The 6717-nt window shown below is 41.7% G+C and overlaps 1 long non-coding RNA gene across 1 annotated transcript; it reads right to left on the bottom strand.

The window, feature by feature from the left end:
• Positions 1-1793: 1793 nt before the first annotated feature.
• Positions 1794-5182, bottom strand: LOC134864307 (uncharacterized). Its single transcript, XR_010165818.1, has 2 exons — positions 4974-5182; positions 1794-4218 (listed from the first exon to the last, which is right to left on the bottom strand). It is a non-coding gene; the product is annotated as an uncharacterized LOC134864307 (long non-coding RNA).
• Positions 5183-6717: the final 1535 nt, after the last annotated feature.

Genomic DNA, 6717 nt, shown 5'->3' with positions numbered 1-6717 from the left:
CTTATTTTTTGTTGTGGTTGTTTTCTTTTTATCCTTCCTACCTACCTTCCCCCCTCCCTACCTAACTATCTTCTAAATAACTTACAGTTTGAACAATTATTGCTCGCTCAAATTCTACGGTCCTTTGACACACCCTAGTGGTGTAATTTAGAGAGGGACATGGGTTATTTTTTAAAACCTAATAACTTGGTAAACAAAGCAGAAAACTGCCAACAATGCTTAAGGAGAGCTTTAATTTCACGTTTGAAAGATACTTTATTGACATGCTCCATACAGCATGTGTATCGAGTTTTTTATTTGTTCTTTTGTTGAGATAAACTACTGACAAAATACTGGTTGCTAGTGGCCATCACCCATCCATCCATCATAATGTTCAATCTTCATCTCCACTATACTCATTACAATCTGCCGCCTTCATCTTTTCCGTTCTTTTGGGAACCAGTAGGCCTATGAGCAGTTCTCACTGGTAAGGGTTGTGGTAACAGATGCTTTCAAGAAACGAATGAGATTTAGTTGAACATTTTAGAACAAGTATAGACTAAATTCACATTCCCTTTCTTATCTGATCATGTTAGTGGGATTGTCAAATTTAAAAAAATACTTAAACGCTGACTGATGCTGACTCTTTTCGCCCATAAACGATTTCCTCCACCATCTAATCCACCCCTTCCTGCTTGGCATTCCATATCCCCAAAACCAATAAACAACATGTTTTATCAACCATCCACTTGCCCCTCTGGTATCAGGATGTCGGGTACAGTTATGAACAGGTGACGCTAGGTTCAATATTCAAGGTCCTTATCATAAAAACATGCATAAAGCTGTCGTGGTTTTTACAACCAACAAGTTAATTTGTTGTCTAACAGGTGTGTATTAACTGCTTTGGAAAGTGGGAGGAGGAGGAGGAGGGAGTCCATGAACAGCCTGTCTCTGTCCTTGCACTTCATGGTGGTCCATCTGCCTGCTGGCCTTACGAGCTGACTGACTATCTCTCTGCTGCTCCAAAGTCATCTCCATGTCCGTCTGTTTTATCTGCGTGTCAAACTATAAGTCTGTGTGTCATCTGTCAGCTTTTCTCACTGCCTATCGCAGACATGGAATTCTGGTCTGAGTAAAATTCGCAATATAAACACTTTACTGTCCCAAAGCCTGAGCTGGTTCCGGAAAGGTGATGACAGATGACTTGCAGGCTGCCAGGCAAAGGATCACTGATGGGTTGTAGTTTTATAGGCATCTCTGTGGAAAAATGATCTCCCTTAATTGAATCATGTCATTCACAAAGTTAACACTAACCATAAGGAATGAAGTTACCCCAACTGCAAGTTTCAAATAAAGGGATGCTATTGCTTAGCAATAGTTTTTACTGATATGTTTATGCTAACCCTGACAAATCTCTCTTCTATTCAGTCAACCTAACCAACCCAACCGAAGAAGCAAATCAAACGCATTCATAATTGTACTGGCCCCCACTTCTAAACCCCTAGTGTTGAAGCAGGTGTGATCCCATAGCATTTTTGATGATAGCATCATAGCTATGATCGTCTTATTTATTTAGGTTAAATTGGTATTCACTACACTTTAAACTATGTTTACATTAGCTAGTGCTATGTTGTAACCAGTGGTGTAGTCTACTATTTTGTAGAGGGCATACTGTAATAATTGTACTCATCCATCCTAGAGCGACGCATTGCGGAGCGACACCTGTCTCGAAGCAACACCTCATGAACACCCTCACACTCACTAATGCATAGAGTATGCATCTTGAGACTGGTTATGTGTTATCAACATGTCAATGTATTCTAAGCATTTTTATGTGTCTTTAACTGCCAGTGACATTAACAATAAAAAAATAAAAGAATGAACAATGATGGAAAAAGCCCACCTATCTTCTAGGGTTGAACAATTAATCAACATTTTTATCAAAATCTCAATATGGCCTACTGCAATTTTCAAGTAATATACAATCAATATGGTCAAGCTACAGATGTCCTGAACCACACATCATATTCTACACTTAAAAAAACATCTTGGTTTCGCATAGATCTGCATAAATATCACACAATAATCATTTTAAACATATTTTTCAATGCATTAGATATTTATTCAAACTTGTTCAGCCCTATCATCTTCCATAAATCATTGTCAAACTATGTACTGTATCAGCTTAAATGAACAAGCAAACATCCTTGAAGTGCTACAAGACAAATTAGCTTCAAACAAGAAACAAATTAACAAATAAGCTTCACCTCAATAAACGAGGGTTGAAAAAGCACTCAACATGTCCATACTGGGTTCACTGTGTTAGTCCACAAGCCCTGAGAAAAGGATGGAACACTTCTAGACATAGTCTGGTAGTCTACAGAGCTTTCCAGATATGTTTGTACTCTGGCATCTGAGGTGTGCATTGCCTCCTGGCTTGCGTGGCAGAGCGATGGCTTCTCAGCCATGTTCAGACGTACTTCCTTGGCTCAAAAAGTGTTACAGGGGGCCCATTGATGCTGATCATCATCAAATTACTTACATTTGACAACAACAGTGTCGATCTCTTGTCTGTGCATATATTGTTCATGAGACTGAAGCCCCTTTCACACTCAGCAGTGCTGCCAGGGATGGTCTTCATGAATTGTATGAGTGGCTTTAAGCTTTCAGACTCACTGTCTGGGTGCTCAAGGAAATCTCTCATACCATTAACTGCTTGCTCTTCACCAAGATTGTTTCTTCTTGTTTCACTTGTGCCTCACCATGCCGTATGCCAGGGGTTGATGGCCAGTTGCCTGTATCCAGAACACTGAGATCATGAAGCATTTCACCATCAAATGAGAGGCGCTTCTCCAAGTTGTTGATCAGACTTTGTAGGAATTGTTTTGCATTGATTGGTGTGAGCTTTGCATTTGACTCCAAGGGGACAGATCCTAAATGTCCCAAAGCTTGTGCAGTCAGTGCCTCCTCTAATTTCTCTCCTTGGGTATCTTTGAATGATGCCAGCACTCTGATGGTGCGCTTTATAAGATGGTCTGCTCTCAAGAGTGTGACAGAATGGGCCTGGAGTTGCTGAGACAGGTTTGCAAGTTCAGACAGTGCATCAAACATGAGTCCGAGGTCACACAGGAATTCCTTGCTTTGCCTTCGCCGTACCAGGCCTCTATAAGTTTGTCTCTCTTTGCTGCTTCTTGTTGGTCGCCTGCAGCATTTTCAAAGTGTCTCTTGTGTGCTTCATATGATATCCACACAGCCTTTACAGAACGGAAACTGCTGGCCACCCATCGCATACTTAAAACTCTGCCAATTTTCAGGACTTGCGAGCCCACTTCTTGTGCTGCTTCCAGAAGCTCTCGTGAATTTTTATTGGACTGACTGTAGAGATTGTGGATCTTCTCTAGGAACAATTTGAAGTAGTTGACTGCCTGAACCTCATCCACAGCATCAGATACAACCAGTTCCAAACGGTGGTTCATGCAGTGCCATGTGAAGAGGTTAGGGTACCTTGCTGTCAGCCTGGTTGCCACACCAGAGTTCTTGCCTAACATGACACTGAATCAGAAACAAATGAGACCCAGTTCTTTTGAAGCCACTCTTCAGTGAAGCCTGCAGTGTCCAAACAGTTCAGCAAAGCTTCTTCTATATCCTTTGCCCTTTGGCTCTGCAGCTCAACCAGCTCCAGGAACAAAACTCCAGGAGTAGCTCCATCCACTGAGGCTTTCAAGTTGACAATCATTGCAGATTTGTGGCTAATAGATGTAGCCTCGTCAATGAGAACAGACAACTTGCTTGAAGACGTCCCAATACTGTGAACAATTTTTTCTGCATCTCTTTTGCTATGTGTTCTACAATTTTTGTGGAACTGTACCTTGAGCGCCCATGTTGGCTCCATTTTTTTCCTGAAGCTCAATGAGACTATCATGGTCAGTAAAAGGTCGGTTCATCTTCGCAAGATAGTATGCTGTTCTGAATACAGAATCTGTCTCGGCAAACACAGTCTCTGACACAGCTCTCACCAAATTTCCAACTAAATCCTGTCCACCCTTCTCCGTGAGCTCCTGGGCTATGTTTGTGCTCTGGACGTCTCATGTCATCTAATCTTGTTTCTCAAAAAGGCCAGAGATGTTGATCTGCTTGAATCTGAGGACTGGATCTTAAAGTGCACCCACTCCTCAGACATAGACACTCGTTGTTCTGTGAGGACACTGGTTCATTTTGTAGTGCTGCAAAGAGCACAACCTGGAAATAAACAAAACCATGACTAATTAGCATAAGAAACGTTTTTACCAATAACATCTGCAGAAAAGAGCCAATATTTAGTCAAAAGTATTTACTAAACTGCTTACAATATTTACATAGTGGCTAACAAATGCATGAAAAGCAGATAAAAGGAGAAAAATGTTCTTAAATTCCCTAGCCTGACTTTTAATCCACAAGGCTGGCCAGGAGCTCTCATCTGTGTCATCATCTGAAACAAGGAGGTAATATAAACATTGTGTTCTGTTTATGACTGCACACACACACACACACACACACACACACACACACACACACACACACACACACACACACACACACACACACACACACACACACAGGGTAGGGTCGCCGGTTCAAGTCCCCGAACAGACTTGAAAAAAATATGGAAAGTGGACTGCTACTTGGAGAGGTCCCAGGTCACCTCCTAGGCCCTGCTGTGGTGCCCTTGAGCAAGGCACCGGACACCTCCAATCCCCCCTCCCCATTGCTCCCGGGCGCTGCACAATAGCTGCCCACTGCTCCTAGTACTAGGATGGGTTAAATGCAGAGGACCAATTTCACTGTGTGTATGTGACTAATAAAGAGGGTTTCATCCTCCGATTCTATCTATCTACACGCGCAGTATCTCCTTCCCTTTCTCTTCCATTGATCCACCACACTAACGTTGATCAACTTAGCTAGTTCTAATCAACTATTACAGTTACGTTAATGATAACCATGCTAATTTCCCTTACCGGGTAACTTTGCGGTAGCACCGGGCTCGTTCGCTGTCACCTTTAGGACAGCCGCTGCTGGCTCTTCTTCTGTAGTGGTAGTAGGGGAAAACTTCGGAAAACATTGAAATATTGTCGTCTGTTTTCGTTTCATGTTTGCTTCCTGTTTAGCGCTCCGCGAACTTGAATGGTGGACGGATCAAATCCTGAACACGTTAGAGAAACGTGGGGTTTGTCAGAACCGAGAAAAGTGTGTTGCTGTTGCTTAGCAACAGTCTACAGGCGACGGAAGCCCCAGACGTCCAAAAGTATTAACACAGAAGGGGCGAAAGCGTGCAGTCACAAAATGATGTTGTCATCATCGCTCATTTTTAAGAGGGTATACGGAAATCACTGGCATTTTCCAGTGGGTATACGGTTTATACCAGCGTATCACGTAGACTACACCACTGGTTGTAACTCACTTGTAGCTAACGTAAACCGTTTTACTGCAGCTAACTTGCTGAGGCTAATGTTAAACTAAGAGAAATTGGTCTGTTGACTGCAACTTAGCTAATAAACAAGTTTAATTGAAAAACTTAATGGTAAGTTTAAAAAAAATGATTTCCAAGTGTTTCAGTGACTTCAGCTCATGCCCAGCAAAGGAATCTGGAGACGAAATTAAATAAAAGGCCTGGGTAAGTTGTAGTTTGCTAAACTTCTTTTCACTCAGAAACTTAGTAGAGTTCGGTTTGTGTGTGTTGCATTTTTTCCTCATTGCTAAAAGCTAACCGGTAAGCTTGCAAAACGTGGTATTAAACTAGTGAAGGCCTACTGTAAGTCCTCAGTACTGCACCGTAGTTATATTCAGGAAAACCACATGTGTTAACAATTAAGCTGGCTCTCATCTAGTCAAGTGTCCCTAATAATTGATTTTATATTTAACCTGCACTTTTGATTATACAATAGCAAGTTCAATGTTGTTTAATCAAAATAACTTGTTACTGTTGCAACCTAACTAGTTTATTCTGACATGAGTGAATAGAAGAGGAAAGAAAACATGCTTTATTAATCCCCAACGGGTAAATTACTTTTATCACTCACTTACACACGCAGGTTGATATGAGCACATGCAGAAACAGAACCACAGGCAGGATAGGAGAGGTTGGGTGAAGAGACTGCCAGTTAGCCCTTGCCCAGATCAGTTGGGTTTCAAGGTTTCAAGGTTTCAAGGTTTCAATGTCTTGCTCAAGGGCACCTCGGCAGTGACCCAGGAGGTGAACTGGCACCTCTCAAGGTACCAGTCCACGTGCTGTATTTTTTTGGGTGTGATTGGGACATGAACCAGCAACCTTTCAGTTACCAGGCCAAGTCCCTACAGACTGAACCACTGCCGCCAAACAGTTAAGTAGTTAAAATGTAAAATGAGTTTATTGTATCAACCAAACTGTTGGCCATCATTTCCGTCGTGTTGCATTTAACCGATTGGAGGTGGCTTTTGTGGCATTAAGTTTGTTACACAACAAACTACTGGAGTCTTTTTTTATCAATTAATATTTACCTGTCCTTTTGTCTTATTGTTTGTAAGCTACCATGGTAAATATAATGAGGTTTGTTTGGTGAATTAGCTATAGCAGGTCTGGCAACACAAGCCTATATTCAGAGCTGCACTGGCTATCTGGCAGGCCAGACTTTTTCTGGTGGGCTGAGTGTTTCTTTTTTTTCCTTTTTGCAAAATAAATTGAATAAAATAAAACACAAGGGAGGTGCAGAGGTATTAAGGGGT

The sequence above is a fragment of the Eleginops maclovinus genome, chromosome 5, assembly GCF_036324505.1.
Source record: "Eleginops maclovinus isolate JMC-PN-2008 ecotype Puerto Natales chromosome 5, JC_Emac_rtc_rv5, whole genome shotgun sequence".
Classification (NCBI taxonomy): domain Eukaryota; kingdom Metazoa; phylum Chordata; class Actinopteri; order Perciformes; family Eleginopidae; genus Eleginops; species Eleginops maclovinus.
This window is presented reverse-complemented; position numbering and strand designations above follow the sequence as displayed.